This window comes from Mytilus edulis, chromosome 4, assembly GCF_963676685.1.
Source record: "Mytilus edulis chromosome 4, xbMytEdul2.2, whole genome shotgun sequence".
Classification (NCBI taxonomy): domain Eukaryota; kingdom Metazoa; phylum Mollusca; class Bivalvia; order Mytilida; family Mytilidae; genus Mytilus; species Mytilus edulis.
In genome coordinates this window covers 24,871,061-24,895,925 of record NC_092347.1, presented here as the reverse complement: position 1 = coordinate 24,895,925, position 24,865 = coordinate 24,871,061, and the positions used below count along the sequence as shown (strand labels likewise).

The 24,865-nt window shown below is 33.1% G+C and overlaps 1 long non-coding RNA gene across 1 annotated transcript; it reads left to right on the top strand.

The window, feature by feature from the left end:
- The first annotated feature begins 32 nt into the window (after window positions 1–32).
- LOC139521763 (uncharacterized) lies at window positions 33–14,751 on the top strand. The gene is made up of 9 exons (XR_011664064.1): window positions 33–270; window positions 1,559–1,608; window positions 2,898–4,287; window positions 5,324–7,862; window positions 9,322–9,469; window positions 10,044–10,106; window positions 10,615–10,683; window positions 12,233–12,298; window positions 14,618–14,751. It is a non-coding gene; the product is annotated as an uncharacterized lncRNA (long non-coding RNA).
- Window positions 14,752–24,865: the final 10,114 nt, after the last annotated feature.

Below are 24,865 nucleotides of genomic sequence, written 5' to 3'. Positions count from 1 at the left end.
TATGTAATTTTGAAATGATATACATTTGATATTTGATAGAAATTGAATGATTCGATCCACAAAAAACCTTTTATTTTATTGCTGTTCTTCATATTCAAGTTGACAGACAAGTCCTTCAACAATGAGAAAATGTATAAAAAAATTGTTTATAAAAATGTTTTGATTTGTGTACATTAATCTGACTAATAATGACTGTCTTTTATTTCCGATTCTACCAAAGAGAACAGAAGAAGCAGCCCAAAGTGAAAGACTTGAAGAAATATAGGCAATGTAAGTAGGATTAAGTGATTTTGCTGTTTGTGGTGTTTCCTCGAAGTAGCTGGTTACCTCCAAATGGGACGACAGTCATGGATGTTGAGATGGCCTACGTCGCAGACTCGCGAGGACGGGCGGCTCAGATGTTCGCTAGCGACCTACGACAGCTACAGGCTTTCTGCCTATGCCTGTAGAAGGGGACTTTGAGATGTCATGCTGAAGTTTTCTGGAGATTATCTGGTTTCATTTTTGGGAAGCAGTCCACATGGAAAAATGATGCAGCCAAACTAAAGATACGCTGGATTGGTTCTTTCTAATGTCCCTGTTATTAAGAAGCAGGAAAAATTAAGGAATAAGAGCGGGAAAATGTCAAATTTACTTGGTCTACAACAAAGAAACCCTTTTATTTTATTGCTGTTCTTCATATACAAGTTCACAGACAAGTCCTTCAACAATGAGAAAATGTTTAAAAAAAATTGTGTATAAAAATGTTCAGCTGTTTCTTACAGAGTTATCTCCTAGTGTTTTGTAGGTGTCAGACCACCAATTACTCCCTCAAATTTTGAACGTATTTAAAAGTAGGCCTACTGTAACACAAAATAGTGCTTTTGATGTCATTGTTTACTTAATTTAACCAACAAATTTGCAGAAATGAAACTTTTGGTGAAAGAGAAATATATTTCGACCATTTTGAGCTAAAATTCACTTGTCTGTCAGTTTGCATTAAAAATTCGGGATTAATGCGCTCTATAGTACACTAATTTAAGATTTCCAGAAAACCAGGGGTTATTTTTGGAGTACCGCTGTTTTGAAGGTCAGATGTACCAAATTAATAGTAGAATTTTGTAACAGAATATTAATCTTAATTTGAAAACAATTTGATATTGCAGAACAAATATCAAATGATCATTTCAGAAATACATTGTGCTTCAAGTGCAAAGTCTTTTCTAACAATTAACAGTTGTTTTCTGAGCTAGTTCTGATTGGTCAGGTTTTATTGTCTGTTTCTTGCTTTTGTTCTATTGATAGTCCAGTGGTACTTTTTTTTCAGGATATGGTGTGTGTTATTCAAAGGGATCTTTTTATGTAATTTTGAAATGATATACATTTGATATTTGATAGAAATTGACTGATTCGATCCACAAAAAACCTTTTATTTTATTGCTGTTCTTCATATTCAAGTTGACAGACAAGTCCTTCAACAATGAGAAAATGTATAAAAAAATTGTTTATAAAAATGTTTTGATTTGTGTACATTAATCTGACTAATAATGACTGTCTTTTATTTCCGATTCTACCAAAGAGAACAGAAGAAGCAGCCCAAAGTGAAAGACTTGAAGAAATATAGGCAATGTAAGTAGGATTAAGTGATTTTGCTGTTTGTGGTGTTTCCTCGAAGTAGCTGGTTACCTCCAAATGGGATGACAGTCATGGATGTTGAGATGGCCTACGTCGCAGACTCGCGTGGACGGGCGGCTCAGATGTTCGCTAGCGACCTACGACAGCTACAGGCTTTCTGCCTATGCCTGTAGAATGGGACTTTGAGATGTCATGCTGAAGTTTTCTGGAGATTATCTGGTTTCATTTTTGGGAAGCAGTCCACATGGAAAAATGACGCAGCCAAACTAAAGATACGCTGGATTGGTTCTTTCTAATGTCCCTGTTATTAAGAAGCAGGAAAAATTGAGAAATAAGAGCGGGAAAATGTCAAATTTACTTGGTCTACAACAAAGAAACCCTTTTATTTTATTGCTGTTCTTCATATACAAGTTCACAGACAAGTCCTTCAACAATGAGAAAATGTTTTAAAAAAATTGTGTATAAAAATGTTCAGCTGTTTCTTACAGAGTTATCTCCTAGTGTTATGTAGGTGTCAGACCACCAATTACTCCCTCAAATTTTGAACGTATTTAAAAGTAGGCCTACTGTAACACAAAATAGTGCTTTTGATGTCATTGTTTACTTAATTTAACCAACAAATTTGCAGAAATGAAACTTTTGGTGAAAGAGAAATATATTTCGACCATTTTGAGCTAAAATTCACTAGTCTGTCAGTTTGCATTAAAAATTCGGGATTAATGCGCTCTATAGTACACTAATTTAAGATTTCCAGAAAACCAGGGGTTATTTTTGGAGTACCGCTGTTTTGAAGGTCAGATGTACCAAATTAATAGTAGAATTTTGTAACAGAATATTAATCTTAATTTGAAAACAATTTGATATTGCAGAACAAATATCAAATGATCATTTCAGAAATACATTGTGCTTCAAGTGCAAAGTCTTTTCTAATAATTAACAGTTGTTTTCTGAGCTAGTTCTGATTGGTCAGGTTTTATTGTCTGTTTCTTGCTTTTGTTCTATTAATAGTTCAGTGGTACTTTTTTTTTCAGGATATGGTGTGTGTTATTCAAAGGGATCTTTTGATGTAATTTTGAAATGATATACATTTGATATTTGATAGTAATTGACTGATTCGATCCACAAAAAACCTTTTATTTTATTGCTGTTCTTCATATTCAAGTTGACAGACAAGTCCTTCAACAATGAGAAAATGTGTAAAAAAATTGTTTATAAAAATGTTTTGATTTGTGTACATTAATCTGACTAATAATGACTGTCTTTTATTTCTGATTCTACCAAAGAGAACAGAAGAAGCAGCCCAAAGTGAAAGACTTGAAGAAATATAGGCAATGTAAGTAGGATTAAGTGATTTTGCTGTTTGTGGTGTTTCCTCGAAGTAGCTGGTTACCTCCAAATGGGACGACAGTCATGGATGTTGAGATGGCCTACGTCGCAGACTCGCGAGGACGGGCAGCTCAGATGTTCGCTAGCGACCTACGACAGCTACAGGCTTTCTGCCTATGCCTGTAGAAGGGGACTTTGAGATGTCATGCTGAAGTTTTCTGGAGATTATCTGGTTTCATTTTTGGGAAGCAGTCCACATGGAAAAATGACGCAGCCAAACTAAAGATACGCTGGATTGGTTCTTTCTAATGTCCCTGTTATTAAGAAGCAGGAAAAATTGAGGAATAAGAGCGGGAAAATGTCAAATTTACTTGGTCTACAACAAAGAAACCCTTTTATTTTATTGCTGTTCTTCATATACAAGTTCACAGACAAGTCCTTCAACAATGAGAAAATGTTTTAAAAAAATTGTGTATAAAAATGTTCAGCTGTTTCTTACAGAGTTATCTCCTAGTGTTATGTAGGTGTCAGACCACCAATTACTCCCTCAAATTTTGAACGTATTTAAAAGTAGGCCTACTGTAACACAAAATAGTGCTTTTGATGTCATTGTTTACTTAATTTAACCAACAAATTTGCAGAAATGAAACTTTTGGTGAAAGAGAAATATATTTCGACCATTTTGAGCTAAAATTCACTTGTCTGTCAGTTTGCATTAAAAATTCGGGATTAATGCGCTCTATAGTACACTAATTTAAGATTTCCAGAAAACCAGGGGTTATTTTTGGAGTACCGCTGTTTTGAAGGTCAGATGTACCAAATTAATAGTAGAATTTTGTAACAGAATATTAATCTTAATTTGAAAACAATTTGATATTGCAGAACAAATATCAAATGATCATTTCAGAAATACATTGTGCTTCAAGTGCAAAGTCTTTTCTAACAATTAACAGTTGTTTTCTGAGCTAGTTCTGATTGGTCAGGTTTTATTGTCTGTTTCTTGCTTTTGTTCTATTGATAGTTCAGTGGTACTTTTTTTTTTCAGGATATGGTGTGTGTTATTCAAAGGGATCTTTTTATGTAATTTTGAAATGATATACATTTGATATTTGATAGTAATTGACTGATTCGATCCACAAAAAACCTTTTATTTTATTGCTGTTCTTCATATTCAAGTTGACAAACAAGTCCTTCAACAATGAGAAAATGTATAAAAAAATTGTTTATAAAAATGTTTTGATTTGTGTACATTAATCTGACTAATAATGACTGTCTTTTATTTCCGATTCTACCAAAGAGAACAGAAGAAGCAGCCCAAAGTGAAAGACTTGAAGAAATATAGGCAATGTAAGTAGGATTAAGTGATTTTGCTGTTTGTGGTGTTTCCTCGAAGTAGCTGGTTACCTCCAAATGGGACGACAGTCATGGATGTTGAGATGGCCTACGTCGCAGACTCGCGAGGACGGGCGGCTCAGATGTTCGCTAGCGACCTACGACAGCTACAGGCTTTCTGCCTATGCCTGTAGAAGGGGACTTTGAGATGTCATGCTGAAGTTTTCTGGAGATTATCTGGTTTCATTTTTGGGAAGCAGTCCACATGGAAAAATGACGCAGCCAAACTAAAGATACGCTGGATTGGTTCTTTCTAATGTCCCTGTTATTAAGAAGCAGGAAAAATTGAGGAATAAGAGCGGGAAAATGTCAAATTTACTTGGTCTACAACAAAGAAACCCTTTTATTTTATTGCTGTTCTTCATATACAAGTTCACAGACAAGTCCTTCAACAATGAGAAAATGTTTTAAAAAAATTGTGTATAAAAATGTTCAGCTGTTTCTTACAGAGTTATCTCCTAGTGTTTTGTAGGTGTCAGACCACCAATTACTCCCTCAAATTTTGAACGTATTTAAAAGTAGGCCTACTGTAACACAAAATAGTGCTTTTGATGTCATTGTTTACTTAATTTAACCAACAAATTTGCAGAAATGAAACTTTTGGTGAAAGAGAAATATATTTCGACCATTTTGAGCTAAAATTCACTTGTCTGTCAGTTTGCATTAAAAATTCGGGATTAATGCGCTCTATAGTACACTAATTTAAGATTTCCAGAAAACCAGGGGTTATTTTTGGAGTACCGCTGTTTTGAAGGTCAGATGTACCAAATTAATAGTAGAATTTTGTAACAGAATATTAATCTTAATTTGAAAACAATTTGATATTGCAGAACAAATATCAAATGATCATTTCAGAAATACATTGTGCTTCAAGTGCAAAGTCTTTTCTAACAATTAACAGTTGTTTTCTGAGCTAGTTCTGATTGGTCAGGTTTTATTGTCTGTTTCTTGCTTTTGTTCTATTGATAGTCCAGTGGTACTTTTTTTTCAGGATATGGTGTGTGTTATTCAAAGGGATCTTTTTATGTAATTTTGAAATGATATACATTTGATATTTGATAGTAATTGACTGATTCGATCCACAAAAAACCTTTTATTTTATTGCTGTTCTTCATATTCAAGTTGACAGACAAGTCCTTCAACAATGAGAAAATGTTTAATAAAAAATGTGTTTAAAAATGTTTTGATTTGTGTACATTAATCTGAATAATAATGACTTTCTTTTATTTCCAATTCTACCAAAGAGGACAGAAGAAGCAGCCAAAAGTGAAAGACTTGAAGAAATATAGGCAATGTAAGTAGGATTAAGTGATTTTGCTGTTTGTGGCGTTTCCTCGAAGTAGGTGGTTACCTCCAAATGGGACGACAGTCATGGATGTTGAGATGGCCTACGTCGCAGACTCGCGAGGACGGGCGGCTCAGATGTTCGCTAGCGACCTACGACAGCTACAGGCTTCTTGCCTATGCCTGTAGAAGGGAACTTTGAGATGTCATGCTGAAGTTTTCTGGAGATTATCTGGCTTCATTTTTGGGGAGCAGTCCACATGGAAAAATGACGCAGCCAAACTAAGATACGCTGGATTGGTTCTTTCTAATGTCCCTGTTATTAAGAACCAGGAAAAATTGAAGAATAAGAGCGGGAAAATGTCAAATTTACTTGGTCTACAACAAAGAAACCCTTTTATTTTATTGCTGTTCTTCATATACAAGTTCACAGACAAGTCCTTCAACAATGAGAAAATGTTTTAAAAAAATTGTTTATAAAAATGTTTTGATTTGTGTACATTAATCTGAATAATAATGACTTTCTTTTATTTCCAATTCTACCAAAGAGGACAGAAGAAGCAGCCCAAAGTGAAAGACCAAATATTATAGTGCATTAAGGTGGTACCTAAACTGGTCTGTCGTTCAATCTATAGCTTCACACTGAAGGAACAGGTTGTAGCTAATGTCACCTTGTCATTAATTGGACGAGTCTTACAAATTCAACGATTTGCTAATAAAAATGGCCAATTAAAGTCATAGGAAATTGACCTCAAATGTTAATACTGCGATGCTGCAAAATAAACAAGTATCTGTTAATTAACTCCATGGTGGTAGCCAGATAAACGACCAGGGAGCGTGTTAACATGTTCTTGACAAACTGAGCTGTTATCTTTCATTCCCTTAAGAACTATTTAAGTAGTCTATAAATGTGCTAATTTCTGTTTGATTTTCTATCAGTATAATGCATAATCAAACATAGCACATGATGTACTCTCGTCAAACTATTAAATCCCGTGGTCAGAATAATGACCACAGGATTTAGGCCATACCTGTTGTCAGTGTAGCGATAAGTGAACACAACAGGGGCCAGTTTAGGTGGTACCTAACACTACAGGCAGATAACTCTGCAAAATCAGCTAAACATTTTAATGACGTTGTTTTGTTTAGGGAATATTAAGCTTCTTAATGATCAAAATTAGTGTTTGTCAAACTGCTATATATATAACCAGTGTAATTTTTCTGATAAAAAGGTTGGTTCAAATTTTTTTTTAATTTTTATATTTTTGTCAAAGGGTAAAAGTAAATACTGTTTCAAAACTTTATGAAAATTCAGCGAGCCAAATTAATTTTAGTTTAAGTGTTAGGTACCACCTTAAGGCTAATAATCTTCCTATTTATTTAAAAAAAAAGAAAAAAAGAAGGGTAATGTCACTAGTCCTTTCTTTTCATGTTTGAATTAATTATTTTTAAGGAAATCATATTTAATGTCAAACCTTTTTGGTTGGTTAATGGGTTTTTTTATTGGTTGAGTCATAGATTTTAAAAAGATTCTACTTGTAAATTAACTTCTAATCCAAAGTTTAAAGTGAACTATTTCATTTTTACTTTCAATTTAAGGGGGAGGGGAATGGAGGGACACATTCTCCATTTATTTGCTTAATATTTAGCATTTCTATGTTTTAAGGGAGATAACTTACTCATCATTAAAATAAGTTAACCACAACAATTAGGAAATTTGTTAAATTACCATACAAACCATTGTTGGTTTTCTCGTTTGAATGGTTTTACAATAGTAATTTTTTAGGCCCTTTATAGCTTCTTGTTCGGAGTGAGCCAATGCTCAGTGTTGAAGGCCGTACCTTGACCTATAATGGTTTACTTTTATAAATTGTTATTTGGATGAAGAGTTGTCTCATTGGCACTTCTACTACATCTTCCTTTACCCATCATAAGTTTGTTGATATTCAAAAGAAGAAATTTGTTGGTTTTTAATACATTTTGTACTTTGGTCTTTTAAAGAAAGCATATTTTTCTCAGAGCATAAACTATTTCCTCCTTGGAATCTTTATTTTAGTCATTTTAAAACTATTGCAAAATACTGTGGTTTTTTTATATGTATTTGACTTTAATATCCATTTTATTGACACTGTCTCGATATTTGTAGAAGACGCAATCTTTTTATGGCTATACCATGAGTATGTAGCACTATTTCATATATAAGTGCAGTATTTATCAATCAATGTTAGTAGGACGGAATAGAACAGGTATTGTATACAACTATTCTTTCAAATTTAAGAAATGGTAGATGATTTATTTTTTAAAAACGATTAAATTTTCCTGTGGGGCCTCCGTGTTACTACTGTAATCACTAGCTACTCAACACTGATGTTTTGAGTTGGAACCTGCTCTTGTGGGTGCAAGGTAAATAGACTCCAATCTTAATTGACTTAATTGGCAGTTGCCAGTTTCATTATCAAAGGTCAGTAGTTTTCTCCTGGCACTCCGGCTACCTCCACCAATAAAAACTGGTCACCACGAAATATCCCAAAAGTGGTGTAAAAACACCCAACAATCAATCAATCAATGTTTCTGTGCATTTTTTTTTTGTCTAGCTTTGAAACATTTAGAAAGACAATTGACAAAATTAATTGATTTTTTATTTTAAATTTCATATCGCCCACATGTTACTATTAGCTCAATGTATCATACAAAAGCCTATCATAACTGGTTGTTGTGGTATTGAGTCCTAGCAAATTTCATAGCAGGTTGAAATTAAGGATAAAAGGTCGACTGATGTTGACCCCTGTTAACTACTCATTTGATATTTTATGCATAAAATATTTAAAAGATATTGGATAATTCATGCATGAAATATTAAAAAGGTATTGGATAATAAATTGGGAGCATAATCTTTATGTTGAGTAGTTATTTGGTCCAGATAAAAAAGGTCAAAAACTGAAGCTGTCAAACAGAATTTTAGAACATAGAATTGTCAATATTTTGAGTTACAGCTGTTTGATATCATTTCTCCTAGGGTCAATTAAGATTAATTAATAGATTTTCATCCCAGCCCGCCCTTCTGAAATTGTCCTGCCCTGAATTTTTTTATTTTGAAAAATTTACAATTTCCGGATTTTGTTGATTTCCGTTACCGGTAACTGTCAATAATTTTGTTTCATTCAGAACATAGTTTCATTTGGTCCAACATCAGTCGACCTTTTATCCACCTGCATTTCATTTTGGTTGTTGTATTTCTTTGAGAAATCTAACTTAAATGATTAAGACGACATATTCTGTGCTCTAACATGACAACCTCATCTACCAAGAATTGAGATTGATTACGAGAAGGGCATGAGATATTCTGATTACAAGTAAAAGTTAAATTTGCATTTTGCATAAGCACCAATCCTAATATTTTCAACACTGTTTGAGTTTTCATTTATTATGTACTTATAATACTTGTGTTGCATACCAATGCATTTGCTTCATTTTCTGGGGACTACAAACCATCGCTTAGAAAGCAACGTTCTAGATGATAATTTTTAAGGGAAGAAGAAATTATGGTTTCCAACCAATTTTTTGCAAATTTTCAAAATATTAGATATGTTTTAACCCACATCTGGTACTTAATACGTAATATTATAATTTAATCCAATAAATCATCATGATTGGAAAAAAGAAATTACAACAAAGAAAGAAATAATCATTTTTGTGACATTTCAGTTATTTAAATGGACAGTGGATTTTGATATCATAAAAACCAATTTTGAAAAGCACTTCAAAACAGCTTGAAATCAATATCAGCTCCAAGAAAGATGGTTAGAGAGATCTTCAACCAATTCTGATCAGGCTTAACCATGAACTAAACCAGGCAAGTTTATTTAAGCCATACAATTTTTATAGATTTTATAGAAATGAAAATGTACATGAAAGAACACAAGACATCAAACAATATATTTATTTGAATGTGTTTCATTCATATCTCCAAAAACGAGTTGATTATATACAGAATCACTAAAGCATGAAGTGCCCCCTCCTTTTTTTTTAGTTCAGTCAGTGGGCCCACCTTATAAAAAGTACTTGATCTCCCACTGAGTAAACATGTTTGTGAATGCTCAACAATGCAATAACCTGGGACAATAAGAATAAACTGTGAAAAAATATGGTTCTTTTGGTTTTACACACTAGATTTGTACAAGGCACATAAATAACAACTAATATAGACACAAATAAATAAATCATGTTTTTTTAACTGAAGTATTAATATTCACAGACCAACTGATTTTCATGGGGTGGAGTCGTGGCTTTTATATGAAGCTAGATTTTTTAAGCAAGACAAAATTTTGTTTTTTACATCATTCATATCCTATTTGTCAAAAATAAATCCAGAATATTTTTTTTGTAACTGAAATATGTAGGTCAGATTATTTGTTTAAACATTTCAGATTAGCTTTTGGTTTGTCCATAAGGATTGAGACTCGAAATGGCAATTGAATCAGACTTTTAAAGTAAGTTTTGATCATTACATAGATTTTTTGAATTTCTAAACTAACATAATGTAAAATGTGAATTTGCGTGAGGTATAATGTTTTTGACCTGTCCTGTCCATCAACCTGTTTCTTGTCATTACAACAGAATTTTATAAAACAAGGTAGTACGTACACAATACTATGTCGTTCTGCATGTTAACAAGAAATTATGATTTTTTTGTTTTCTAGGAGTTATGTTATGCCCCTCTGAACTTAAATTAAGGCCTATACTGCTTTAACAGTTTTACTACAAGTCCACTGAAACTGCACAGCAGAATTTCATGGATCTTTGAAGTTAATGAGGACAGTAAATTGCATATCCACAAGATATCAGTTGACTTTTTTTCTATCAATACAAGCACAATAGATTTCTTTAACAAGTATGTGTTATAAGTAGACTGTTTTGTGAAAGATATCTATAGTGCTTGGATTGACTTGTAAAAGGAATATTTCATACAAGTATATTGGTTTTATTATTTGTTTATAGGCTGATGTGAGGACTGATCTCATGGTGTTGGAAGTACAGAACTGGTGATCTGATACTGCTAACATATTGGTAGATATACCCAAATTTTTATCCCCCACGTAACGCATAATATCTCGGACAAATTCTATAATGGTGGACAATCAACTTTTTTAGCTCACCTGGCCCGAAGGGCCAAGTGAGCTTTTCTCATCACTTGGCGTCCGTCATCCGTCGTCCGTCGTCGTCGTTAACTTTTACAAAAATCTTCTCCTCTGAAACTACTGTGCCAAATTAAACCAAACTTGGCCACAATCATCATTGGGGTATCTAGTTTTAAAAAATGTGTCCGGTGACCCCGTCAACCAACCAAGATGGCCGCCATGGCTAAAAATAGAACATAGGGGTAAAATGCAGTTTTCGGCTTATAACTCAAAAACCAAAGCATTTAGAGCAAATCTGACATGGGGTAAAATTGTTTATCAGGTCAAGATCTATCTGCCCTGAAATTTTCAGATGAATCCGACAACCCGTTGTTGGGTTGCTGCCCCTGAATTGGTGATTTTAGGGAATTTTTGCTGTTTATGGTTATTATCTTGAATATTATTATAGATAGAGATAAACTGTAAACAGCAATAATGTTCAGCAAAGTAAGATTTACAAGTAAGTCAACATGACCAAAATGGTCAGTTGACCCCTTTAGGAGTTATTGCCCTTTATAGTCAATTTTTAACCATTTTTCCTAAATCTTAGTAATCTTTTACAAAAATCTTCTCCTCTGAAACTACTGGGCCAAATTTAACCAAACTTGGCCACAATCATCATTGGAGTATCTAGTTTAAAAAACGTGTGGCGTCACCTGGCCAACCAACCAAGATGGCCGCCATGGCTAGAAATAGAACATAGGGGTGAAATTCAGTTTTTGGCTTATAACTCAAAAACCAAAGCATTTAAAGTAAATCTGACAAGTAGTAAAATTGTTTATCAGGTCAAGATCTATCTGCCCTGAAATTTGATGAATCGGACAACCCGTTGAAACTACTGGGCCAAGTTCATTATAGATAGAGATTTAAGCAGCAAGAATGTTCAGTAAAGTAAGATGTACAAACACAATTTTGTCATGAATCCATCTGCTTCCTTTAATATTCACATAGACCAAGGTGAGCGACACAGGCTCTTTAGAGCCTCTAGTTTAACAGAGTTATGCTCTATGGAAATATAGAATAAGTGCACCAAGGTGGACATTGGAACTATATTCTTTAATTTTAATCTAAAAGTGTTTGATGCCAATTTTAATAACGGTTCAGGTCCCTTTCATGAAGATTGAATTACATGGAGATATATTCAGCTCCAAAGGAAAGGGGTACATAATTGTCCAAGATAGTCAAGATACTGTCAAGCTTTGAAACAGAAATTGTTTTTGACTTTTTTTCTATTCATCAAGATTCAAACTAAATATCCACTGAATTTCTTTAGTAATTATGCACCACAAACTTAAATGTGCAAAGTTAAATTTTCTATTGACCAACTTTCTATCAAATATCCACAGAAATCAAAGTTTTCCTCAATCACAATAACAATCATTTAATCCACTGTAGATTTTTTGAAGAGTTTAAATAACAGATTCAACTTTGTATTACAGGTAGCATCACAGATCACAGCTTGTCCTTTTGGATACTGTCTGGAGTAGAATTTGGATCTTTTTGAGGTGAGAAAATATTTATTTGTCCACATACAAGAGGGTGGTAATGGGGATACCTTTATAACCAATAACAGTAAAAATGAGAACTAAATGACGTAAAATTTGGAGCATGCAATAAAATGTAAAGTTTTAGATGATGAAAAAATTAAACAAATTTTGAGGAATCCAGTTAGTTTTTTTCCAAAAAATAACGATAATGATCATTATTTGATGCTAACAGTAGCCAATAATGACTGCTTGAAGCCTGATGGTAAAGGGCATTACTACCCTCTTACAAATTTTATTAATTGATATAATCTTATGGACAGTTTAAATTTCTATAAATCTTTATTATTTGCAATTATATTTCATCTTTATATTTTCTACTGCAGCCTTTATAGATGTAAATCAGATGTTTTAATGATCAGAAGGTTTATAGAGGGGGGCAAGGGGTTTAACTGTTATGCTGTTATGGGGCATTTTAATTCTTTGTTATCTGTTATTCTGAAAATATATTTACTGTTAGCTGTTATTGTCTTATTCTTTGTTAGCTGTTATAGGACTATTATCTATTTTGTTATCTGTTATTGTGAGAATCTATTTGCTGTTAACTGTTATTGAAAATTGGAATGTTAGCATTTTGACAGCCAATCTTCCGTCGAAATTGAAGATAATTGAAAATTGTGATTTGAATGGATAATAGTCTCATTGGCACGCTTACCACATCTTCTTACAATGTATATCTATTGGGGTCTTTCTACCGGTAATATCGGGTGGCCCTGTATTTGCAGAAGAATTTCAGTATTTTACATCACATAAACATATAAAATCAATTAGACCCAGGACCATTCCAGTATATATTATTATTATCCTTTGTAATAAATTACATTGTCTGTGAACATGTAGCAGTTTGTACAAATTATAATTCACTTATTACTTGTACAATAACTTATAGTATGGATTTTGTTATAAAAAAGGCATTGGTACACCCTATAGACTGTTTTATTCAATGACCACATAATAATCTTTATGTTGTACTATTACACCACTGTCCCTAATTAGGGGAGGATTGGACACCAACTAGCATGCTAAAGTTGACGCAGTCACATTCTGTATGTGCCTATTTCCAAGTCAGGAGCCTGGATTCAGTGGTTGTAGTTTGTTACTGTTGTTGCTAAGTTTCTCGTTCACTATTTTGTGGATAAATAAGCCAGTTAGCTTTCTCCTTTGAATTGTTTTATATTACTAAGTGGTGTGGGTTTGAATTATGGCTTTGGGAATTATACAACATCTTTTTCTTTTAGCATTTATATTATAAGTGCTACTCCCTCTCTTTTCATTTACATGAAAGAGAACCCTGATCACCATATTTTTAAAAGCTTTTTAGCTGCTTCACATGGCGAAAGTGAAGCTCAGAAACCATTGATGCAAATACAGATGTGTCTTCAGTTTAATTTTTTGACAAATACCCTTTTTAAAATCCTACAGCTTCTCCAATGCTGTACCCAAATTTTCCATATTCTATAATTTCACATAAGATACATGATTAATGTTTCACTTGGTGTCATCCAAATTTTCACTAGGTCCAATTTCTATTATACTATCAGAATTCTCACTTGAGTCCATTTCTATTATCAGAATAACCACAACTGACATGCGTGTTTCAGTTACAAGTCCTGTCTCCAATGATCTGGGTATTTTTGTATTTTATAAGTGAGTTTTATCATGAGGTCATTAAATTAAAAAAAATATATTGTGCATCAATGTATTTTTTATTACTTGTAAAGTATATATATTGCTTTTCAGAATTTTTTTTATCTAAAAATCAAATTGAAAATAAAGTGTCACTGGCTGCACTACTTTCAAAAATTAAATAAAAAAACCTAAATCATTAAAAATTGATCCCTCAAATGCCCTAGATTAAAAATATCCCTATATCAAAAACAGAAACTAGTAATTTCGTTCAGAAAAATTCAACATCCATACTATAACTTATTGTACAAGTTACGGAAAAAAATAGACCAAGGCAGAACTGCCTCAACGGCCGAAACGTCTTGTTTATACAAATTTTCTAGGTCCATACCACAAGTTATATACTAAGATCTACGAGTCATCTACTGGATTGGTCCTGGACAGATTCATTTTCATATTTCATTACTGTTATCTGTTATTATCCCTTTTCAATTCCTTGTTATCTGTTTTTCACCAAATCAATTCACTGTTTTGCTGTTATGGGGACCCCCCTTGCCCCCCTCTTTATAGTTCTTTTTAACTTCTTTCTCTTCTTTTCTTCTGAAATTACTATGGATTGTCAGGAAATGAAATATCATTTTATTTCTTTTACAGGTGCCCTTGTGTGGTCAATCCAATGGACAATAACAATCATGCAGACAAGATATATATTGCTTTATTGTTTAATAAAATCTTTAAATGATAATTCTGAAAGCCAAATGATTCATTTTTTTATGCTGTTACTTTTTATACGACCGCAAATTTTGAAAAAATTTTCGTCGTATATTGCTATCACGTTGGCGTCTGCGTCGTCGTCCGTCGTCCGAATACTTTTAGTTTTCGCACTCTAACTTTAGTAAAAGTGAATGGAAATCTATGAAATTTTAACACAAGGTTTATGACCACAAAAGGAAGGTTGGTATTGATTTTGGGAGTTTTGGTCCCAATATTTTAGGAATTAGGGGCCAAAAAGGGCCCAAATAAGCATTTTCTTGGTTTTCGCACTATAACTTTAGTTTAAGTTAATAGAAATCTATGAAATTTTGACACAAGGTTTATGACCACAAAAGAACGGTTGGGATTGATTTTGGGAGTTTTGGTCTCAACAGTTTAGGAATTAGGGGCCAAAAAAGGGCCCAAATAAGCATTATTCTTGGTTTTCGCACAATAACATTAGTTTAAGTAAATAGAAATCAATGAAATTTAAACACAATGTTAATGACTACAAAAGGAAGGTTGGTATTGATTTTGGGAGTTTAGGTCCCAACAGTTTAGGAATTAGGGGCCAAAAAGGGACCCAAATAAGCATTTTTCTTGGTTTTCGCACCATAACGTTAGTATAAGTAAATAGAAATCTATGAAATTTAAACACAAGGTTTATGACCATAAAAGAAAGGTTGGGTTTGATTTTGGGAGTTTTGGTCCCAACATAATAAGGGGCCCAAAGGGTCCAAAATTAAACTTTTGTTTGATTTCATCAAAATTGAATAATTGGGGTTCTTTGATATGCTGAATCTAACTGTCATGACTGTGTATGTAGATTCTTAACTTTTGGTCCCGTTTTCAAATTGGTCTACATTAAGGTCCAAAGGGTCCAAAATTAAACTTAGTTTGATTTTGACAAAAAATGAATCAGTTAGGTTCTTTGATATGCTGAATCTAAAAATGTACTTAGATTCTTGATTATTGGCCCAGTTTTCAAGTTGGTCCAAATCGGGGTCCAAAATTAAAATTTGTTTGATTTCATCAAAAATTGAATAAATGGGGTTCTTTGATATACCAAATCTAACTGTGTATGTAGATTCTTCATTTTTGGTCCTGTTTTCAAATTGGTCTACACTAAAGTCCAAAGGGTCCAAAATTAAACTTAGTCTGATTTTAACAAAAATTGAAATCTTGAAGTTCTTTGATATGCTGAATCCAAAAATGTACTTAGATTTTTTATTATGGGCCCAGTTTTCAAGTTGGTCCAAATCAGGATCTAAAATTATTATATTAAGTATTGTGCAATAGCAAGTCTTTTCAATTGCACAGTATTGCACAATGGCAAGAAATATCTAATTGCACAATATTGTGAAATATCAAATTTTTTTTTAATTAGAGTTATCTTTCTTTGTCCAGAATAGTAAGCAAGAAATATCTAATTGCAAAATATTGTGCAATAGCAAGATTTTTTTTTAATTGGAGTTATCTTTCTTTGTCCAGAATCAACTTAAATCTTTGTTATATACAATATACAGTGTATATTCACTTTTTACTACCAACTGATAAATTAAAATAATCTTTACCATTCAGTGATAAGAAGCAGTTTTTTTTACATCTTAATATTTTATGATGTATTTAAATGAGTAGTTATTGTTGCAAACTCCATTAGAAATTTTAATTGAGATTAGTTTTGGAATAAGGGAAAGGGGGATGTGATTAAAAAAATTGGGTTCAATTTTTCTCATTTGAAATTTCATAAATAAAAAAGAAAATTTCTTCAAACATTTTTTTGAGAGGATTAATATTCAACAGCATAGTGAATTGCTCTAAGAGAAACAAAAATTTTAAGTTCATTAGAACACATTCATTCTGTGTCAGAAACCTATGCTGTGTCAACTATTTAATCACAATCCAAATTTAGAGCTGAATCCAGCTTGAATGTTGTGTCCATACTTGCCCTAACCGTTCAGGGTTCAACCTCTGCGGTCGTATAAAGCTACGCCCTGCGGAGCATCTGGTTCCATTTACTGTAAATTAACAAATTTTTTTATAATGCTGTTATTAGTTTGGCTCAAATGTAGTATACACATATTTAGTTCTGGCTTTTGATATATGTATTCCTATGCAAATAAAAACTTGTAATATAGTTATAAAAATAGTTGATTAATACTTATCATTTTATAATTATTATTTGATGAAATGGAAAATTATAATTGTAATGGTTGACAATTTGATAGAATAAAGTTCTTCTTTTTTAAATTTTATGGTTGACTTGTAGACAGATCGACAGGTGGACAAGTCAACAAATGCCTTTATTAAGGAAAATGGCTTATATATCAAAATGAGCATGGTGACCTATGTTGGTTTTTTGGCTCTTTTGATTCCTTTATTAATCCCCTATCAATATAAACTTGTCTTTTGAAACAGAGAAGCGAGTTCCCTTAAAATAATCCCTTTTTTAGCTCACCTGGCCGAAAGGGCCAAGTGAGCTTTTCTCATCACTTGGCGTCCGGCGTCCGTCGTCGTCCTGCGTTAACTTTTACAAAAATCTTCTCCTGTGAAACTACTGGGCCAAATTTAACCAAACTTGGCCACAATCATCATTGGGGTATCTAGTTTAAAAAATGTGTCCGATGACCCGGCCAACCAACCAAGATGGCCGCCATGGCTAAAAATAGAACATAGGGGTAAAATGCAGTTTTTGGCTTATAACTCAAAAACCAAAGCATTTAGAGCAAATCTGACAGGGGTATTATTGTTCAACAGGTCAAGATCTATCTGCCCTGAAATTTTCAGATGAATCGGACATTTCGTTGTTGGGTTGCTGCCCCTGAAATGGTAATTTTAAGGAAATTTTGCTGTTTTTGGTTATTATCTTGAATATTATTATAGATAGTGGTAAACTGTAAACAGCAAAAATGTTCAGCAAAGTAAGATCTACAAATAAGTCAACATGATCAAAATGGTCAGTTGACCACTTTAGGAGTTATTGCCCTTTATAGTCAATTTTTAACCATTTTTCGTAAATCTTAGTAATCTTTTAGAAAAATCTTCTCCTCTGAAACTAGTGGGTCAAATTTAACCAAACTTGGCCATAATCATCATTGGGGTAACTAGTTTAAAAAATGTGTCCGGTGCCCCGCCCAACCAACCAAGATGGCCACCATGGCTAAAAATAGAACATAGGGGTAAAATGCAGTTTTTGGCTTATAACTCAAAAACCAAAGCATTAAGAGCAAATCTGACATGGGGTAAAATTGTTTATCAGGTCAAGATCTATCTGCCCTGAAATTTTCAGATGAATCCGACATTCCGTTGTTGGGTTACTGCCCCTGAAATGGTAATTTTAAGGAAATTTTGCTGTTTTTGGTTAATATCCTGAATATTATTATAGATAGAGATAAACTGTAAACAGCAATAATGTTCAGCAAAGTAAGATCTACAAATAAGTCAACATGACCAAAATGGTCAGTTGACCACTTTAGGAGTTATTGCCCTTTATAGTCAATTTTTTAACCATTTTTCGTAAATCTTAGTAATCTTTTAGAAAAATCTAATCCTCTGAAACTACTGGGCCAAATTTAACCAAACTTGGCCATAATCATCATTGTGGTATCTAGATTTAAAAATGTTTCCGGTGACCCGGCCAACCAACCAAGATGGCGGCCATGGCTAAAAATAGAACATAGGGGTAAAATTCAGTTTTTGGCTTATAACTCAAAAACCAAAGCATTTAGAGCAAATCTGACATGCATAAAATTGTTCATCATGTCAAGATCTGTCTGCCCTGAAATTTTCAGATGAATCGGACATTCCGTTGTTGGGTTGCTGCCCCTGAAATGGTAATTTTAAGGAAATTTTGCTGTTTTTGGTTATTATCTTGAATATTATTATAGATAGAGATAAACTGTAAACAGCAATAATGTTCAGCAAAGTAAGATCTACAAATACGACAACATGACCAAAATGGTCAGTTGACCACTTTAGGAGTTATTGCCCTTTATAGTCAATTTTTAACCATTTTTCGTAAATCTTAGTAATCGTAGAAAAATCTTCTCCTCTGAAACTACTGTGCCAAATTTAACCAAACTTAGCCATAATCATCATTGGGTATCTAGTTAAAAAAATGTGTCCGCTAACTCGGCCAACAAACCAAGATGGCCACCTTGGCTAAAAATAGAACATGGGGGTAAAATGCAATTTTTGGCTTATAACTCAAAAACCAAAGCATTAAGAGCAAATCTGAGAGGAAGTAAAATTGTTGATCAGGTCACGATCTATCTGCCCTGAAATTTTCAGATGAATCGGATAATCGGTTGTTAGGTTGCTGCCCCTGAATTGGAAATTTTGCTGTTTTTTTGTTATTATCTTGAATATTATTATAGATAGAGATAAACTGTAAACAGCAATAATGTACAGCAAAGTAAGAACTAAAAATAAGTCAGTCTGACCAAAATAGTCGATTGACCCCCTAAGGAGTTATTGCCCTTCATAGTCAATTTTTAACAATTTTCTTAAAATTTGAAGATTTTCAATAACATTTTCCACGGTCATGAATCCATCTGTGTCCATTGTTTAATATTCACATGGACCAAGGTGAGCGACACAGGCTCTTTAGAGCCTCTAGTTTTTATCTCACTAAGTAACAAAATATAGGGCACTTAATTACACATCAAGGTAGCACAATACAAAGATTTTTCATACGGAATCAGACATCTTTAAACTGATGTAATTCAGCTCATCTTTCTTTAAATTTTATAAATGAGGTACCAAAAGAAAGAAGGATTAATCTTTCAAATTGTGATAATTTCATTATGACATAATTATTACATAACTTATTATGTAATTAGTTGCCATATTGTGATGTCCATACTTGAATGAATTTAGCTTCTTTGTTATTCATAGCATCCCAAAATATTTTATAGATTCTTGCACAACACGAAAAAAGAAAAATGGGCAAATTTTTTAATGGATAAAACCTGAGGATTTTGAAAATCTGCCAAAAAAATTCCAAAACATGACAAGCAAACATCCTTAATCATAATCCTTACACTTGCATGGGTGCATGGGTATTAACTCTATGCCTAACCCATACCTTACCACGAACCCTTGAAACTTGTCGACCTATGTAGGTATAGACAATTATTTGTAAAAGTTAATTTGTTGACCTGTCGACCAACAATTTTGTTAATGTTAATTTGTTGAGCTGTGAATGTAGACAATTTTTTTTAAAGTAAACTTGTCTTCCTGTGAATTTAAACATTTTTTTCAAGATTCTACTGTCAACTTGACAACTGTATGATATCTCATATCTAACAAAAGAAGATAGTCAGCAAGGAACTACATAACTGTATACTCCAGTTTATCCATTTATTTTCCAATGACTGAAAATTCACAGATTTTTGATACATTTTTTTTTAAATTGCTACACCAGTAAAGATTTCACAAAAATAAAGTTATATTGTAAATTTCGATAGCATGATTTATTTTGAACATTTCCTGAAATGACAACAATTATTTATTCTTTTTGTCCAATGTTTAACATTACCAAGCTATAAATACTTCGAAGTTAGGTTTGAATTTACAGTATAAATATGTTTTCATTATTTATATATCCATGATACTATTGTACATTTTATGTTGCTTTATAATAAACAAAATTGTATAATAATTTTTTATTTGAGAAATACCTATTTCACAAAGCATCCTCGAGACTTTCATCAGTTTACAGACGTTATTATAAGTTTTGCATGTTGGCACAATGGAACGGGATATGTCCGTTGAATGTTACTACGTTTGATATGTTTGGCTTTATTTTAAAATAAAATGTTCCACAGCATGCCGCTTGGTACATCATGACCAGTTGGAGCAAATATGGACACAGCATTTAAGATTGATACAGGTCTTATTTGGATTGTGATTAAATATTAGACACAGAATAGGTTTCTAACACAATGAATGTGGTCTAATGAACTTATAAATTTAGAATTTGTGATTTACTTACTGATTTTAAAAAGATGTGGTATGATGCTAATGAGACACTCTCCACAAGAGACCAAATGACAGAGATTAACAGCTATAGGTCACTGTACAGCCTTCAACAATGAGCAAAGCCCATACGGCTCTTCAGCTATAAAAAGCCCCAAAATGACAAATATAAAACAATTCAAACGAGGAAAACTAACGGCCTAATTAATGTAGAAAAAATGAATCAAAAACAAATATGTAACACAGTAACAAATGACAACCATTGAATTACAGACTCCTGACTGAGGACAGGCACATGCATACAGAAGTAACAAAATGTGGGTGGGGTTTAACATGTTACTGAGATCCCAACCCTCCCCTAACCTGGGACTGTGGTGTAACAGAACAACATAAGAAAGAATTATAAAAAGTTGAAAAAGGGCTCAACTCATCAGATGGATACAAATAAAAATACATCTCACAAAAACAGAGTGGACGTGAACGGGAACTTGTTCATCCCAATAACAAAAAGACACTTAAGTACAGATCTGAGAGTACTCCTAGTTACTGATAGCTAGTTCAAAGCCCAAAACAACTAATCAAATGATCATTAAACTAAGACAAAACTATCAATCAGTGCACATCCAACATCCAATGGATTGAGTATAAACAGTCAGAGAAAAACATGACCTTGTGCAATGCCAAGATACAGGAAAAACGAAAAAAATATCAAGATAATGGTCAGTGTTGTTGAATTCATCAATCAAATGCAATTTAGACAGGTCTCTACTGAGTTTGGTTATAAACTTTGTTTCATAACAGTACAAAAACAAGTCTATTAAAGGGGTGCAATAAGTGCCCATAGGAATACCTACATCTGTGACAAACTTTGTCACAGAAACGTACATAAATATTATCAAGGAGAAAATTAACAGCTTCAATCATCTCATCACACCTTATGTAAGTATATCTAGCATATATGCCTTTCTCATTAATAATTATAATACAAATATATTTCCGTGAGACCCATTCTATATGGTCCAATATCCAAAATTTAAATGCATGGTTAGGTTGTGAAGCATATCGAGGAACCATGGCGGTGAATTATATTTTTTTTATGAAATTTGACCACTTCAATGTGGACTAAATGACAGCGGGCCTAAAATTCTAAATCTACTTAAATTGTTAGATTCAGCTTATAAAAAAACTCGCCATATCCAATCCTTGTTGACACCAAACAAAGACGTAGAAATTCTATATATTGTAAATAGTATTTTATTTCGTATTGTCACTTTTATTGTGTATTTATATATCTAATTACAAGAGACTATTAAAATGCATATAGTCTATATGCATTTTAATAGTCTCTTATAAATAATTCTGTATAGAATTGCTCTCATTTTATTTGGTGTAATTTTACAATTAATGTATAAAGATTGATTGTACTTTTTGAGAGATGAGACTTTAATAAAACATTCAATATTATATATGTAAAAAAAACTACTAGCAAAGCAGACGTGTTGAAGAAGATTGATTAGATGATGAGAGGGACGAATGGGCTTTGAAAAAAAAACAAGCAAAAAAATCCTACTTTTGATATAAAAGTAAGAAAATGTGGTATAATTTCATTCCAATGAGACAACACTCCACCAAATACCAAACGAAACTATATGTCACTGTACGGCCTTCTACATCTTTATAACATTGACGGAACCATATTTTTTTTCCTGCATCAGATACGCATTTCGACAATAAATGTCTCTACAGTGATGCTAAAGCCAAAATACTTAAAAATCAAAAGCTTATTCAAAAGATGAAGAGCTATACTAATCCAAAAGGTTAAAAACCAAAAGCTTATTCAAAAGATAAAAAGCTATACTAATCCAAAAGGTTAAAAACCAAAAGCTTATTAAAATACGCAAAGGATGAAGAGCTATACTAATCCAAAAGGTTCAAAAGGTATAGCCAAAGCCAGGCAAGGAATAAGAGCTTTGTATGAGGGAGATATATTCCTTAATTCAAAATCATCTTTAACATTTTGTAACAACAGAATTTAATAATAAAATAAAATCATTTTTTCATGAATGCCAGTACCAAAGTCACTGGCTACTGGACTGGTGATAACCTCCATGACTAATAGTTCATCAGCAGAGGTATCAATCTAGTGGTACTAATAACATTAAAGGTACCATTTTTTTTTCTGCACCAGACGCACATTCGGTCTACAAAAGAGGGACGAAAGACACCAAAGGGACAGTCAAACTCAGAAATCTAAAACAAACTGACAACGCCATGGCCAAAAACGTAAAAGACAAACAGACTAACAACAGTACACATGACACAACATAGAAAACCAAAGAATAAACAACACGAACCCCACCAAAAACTAGGGGTGATATCAGGTGCTCCGAAAGGGTAAGCAGATCCTGATCCACATGTGGCACCCGTCGTGTTGCTTATGTGATAACAAATCCGGTAAAAAGTCTAATTCGGTAGGTAACATTCATGAAAGGGAAGGGGATTGTAGTTACGACGTAAGGAACATATCGGATATCATTTGTGAAACGGTTATTCCATAACGGTCAACCAACTTGTGATGGCGTCCATAAAATTTACGAAGGGATGATTTCAACTTTACTATTTAGAATCTTGGCTATAGCTTCCTTGTGAGCAGCAACCCTCTATCAAGAAAATCATGATATGAAAATGCAAGCACGGGAATCTCGTATCAATTGGGAGATATATACCCTGTATGCAGGTGCTGCTGGAATGTTGCTACTTAGAAATGGAAAGTTTACAATTGGAAAGCTGAAATCATCTCTTTTGTCGTAAAGTTTTGTTTTCAACCGACCCTCATTGTCAATTTCTAGGTGTAATTCAAGATATGAGGCTGACTGAACTGTATCTGTAGTATCCTTTATCTTTAGTTCGATGGGATAGATGCATTCCACATAGTCACCAAATTTTGAATTATTTAGTGAAAGAACATCATCTATATAGCGGAAAGTAGAGTTAAAGGATATTGCTAACTTCTTGTCTTTCTTCCTAAGAAGTTCCTGCATGAAGTCAGTCTCGTAATAATAAAGAAACAAGTCGGCAAGTAGAGGGGCACAGTTTGTTCCCATTGGAAAGGCGACAGTCTGTTGAAAAACACGTCCTCAGAACGTAACAAATATGTTGTCAATCTGAGACTACTATAACACAGTAGTAGTAGTTATAGTAGTCTCAGATGAAATCAACGATAATTGGTATTCTTTTCACAAATAATTCGTGTAAATGATTGTCCTATGAATTCAATTATGTATAAAGAATGAAATGTTAAAAAGAAACTTACTTACTGGTAAATTATTAAACCAGGGATATCATTACCATAAATTACTTAAAACCTTTACTAAATTTTTCCATAGATATAAAGATTTGGTTTTGAAGTTTGGTTGTTTTAGTTTGGTTGTACCTGTAGAAAAGTTATTTTAAACGGGATAGCACATCCTCATTTTTACAGAAATGTTGTTAACTGTGCCCAGAAATTTAGAAATGATCCATGTAAACTTGTCGCTCCTTTAAATAAACTTATTCTTAAAGGTTACCTATTCAACACTGTAATAAGATCATTGAATATTGTTTTTATTGGTATAAATATTGATTTTGTTATCAGTAAATTAAAAGCTAATTACATATTCCTAGTATGTTATATGTATATATACATATTCATAGAGCTACAATCTGTCGATACCTGTAACTTGGCATTGCACAAGGTCATGTTTTTCTCTGGCTGTTTATGACGTCTTTACACTAAATCCATTGGATGTTGGATGTGTACGGATTGATAGTTTAGTCTTAGTTGCATGATTTTTTTTATTAGTTGTTAGTGGCTTTGAACTAGCTGTCAGATAACTGCGAGTACTCTCAGATCTGATCATTGTGTCTTTTTGTGTCGGGATGTATAAGTACCGGGCCACGTCCACTTGTATTTTTGTCCATCTGATGAGTTAAGCCTTTTTCAACTGATTTTTATAGTTCGTTCTTATGTTGTACTGTTATACCACTGTCCCAGGTTAGGGGGAGGGTTGGGATCCCGCTAACATGTTTAACCCCGGCCCATTATTAATGTATGTGTGCCTGTCCCAAGTCAGGAGCCTGTAATTCAGTGGTTGTCGTTTGTTTATATGTTACATATTTGTTGTTCGTTCA